The sequence below is a fragment of the Manacus vitellinus genome, unplaced genomic scaffold (genome assembly GCF_001715985.3).
Source record: "Manacus vitellinus isolate BGI_N305 unplaced genomic scaffold, ASM171598v3 scaffold_168_pilon, whole genome shotgun sequence".
Classification (NCBI taxonomy): domain Eukaryota; kingdom Metazoa; phylum Chordata; class Aves; order Passeriformes; family Pipridae; genus Manacus; species Manacus vitellinus.
This window is the reverse complement of record NW_021939180.1, coordinates 1-949: the sequence shown is the minus strand read 5'-3', so window position 1 is coordinate 949 and position 949 is coordinate 1.

Genomic DNA, 949 nt, shown 5'->3' with positions numbered 1-949 from the left:
GCCACGAAAGGACGACCTGGAGGGCAGAGCTGGGCCAGGGCTCCCCCCGTCCCACCCAGCCCCCGGCTTTCGCTGCCGGATCGCCGGGTTTTAGGCACCAAACGGGGTTGAATTAGGATTATTATCACAGCTGCTCTAAATGTAATTAGTTTTGCTGGGGACCTGTTTGCTTGGCCGGGATTACGGCGCAATCCCACCGCCCTGCCCGGCCTGGGAAGGCTTTAATCACTCTGATAACGCCGGCGCCGGGTTAATGCCGTGATTCCAAAGGTGTGTTTTCCAATTACATTTAACAGAAAGATTTATAGTCGGGTAAAATTTAATTAGGAGCACGAGGGAGGGCTGGGACCTCCGTGGCTGCCGGGCCCAGGCCCTGCTGCTGCCACCGTGCCCACCCTGTCTGTCCTGATGGACCCATGGGCCCCATCCCTGGGTGGAGGTGGATGGAAGGGGATCCTGGCTGTGCCAGCACGATGTGAAGCCACCCATGTGCTGTCCCCAACCCCTTCTGTGTCCCCTCCAGCCCTGTGGCCCCAGGGAAGGTGTTTTCGGGGTGTTGGGTCCCTCCATCCCGGAGGCATCGCCCGGTGCTGCCGTCTCGTCTCGGGGACATCGGGATGGGCTCGAAGCAGATGGATCCAGCTGCCAGCAGCACCAGGAACCGGCTGCCAGGGGGAGCAGGGCCCGGGCCCGGGGGCCGTGGGAGGGGCCGGGTGCTCCCGCTGCCCGGCACAGACTCCGGCGAGCCAGAGCTGCCAAGAGAAATGGGCAGATTATGGGAGGAACGCAGGCCAAGGCAGGGCTGGGATGCAGCCGCCGTAAATCAGCTTTTAAGTAGCAACAAAATGGACATTTCCCATATGAAATGAGCCACCGGCTGCCACAGAGACGGGGGAGAGGGACCCCGGCCCGGGGGGCACCGGGACAGGGTGGGACCCCCAGCCTGGGG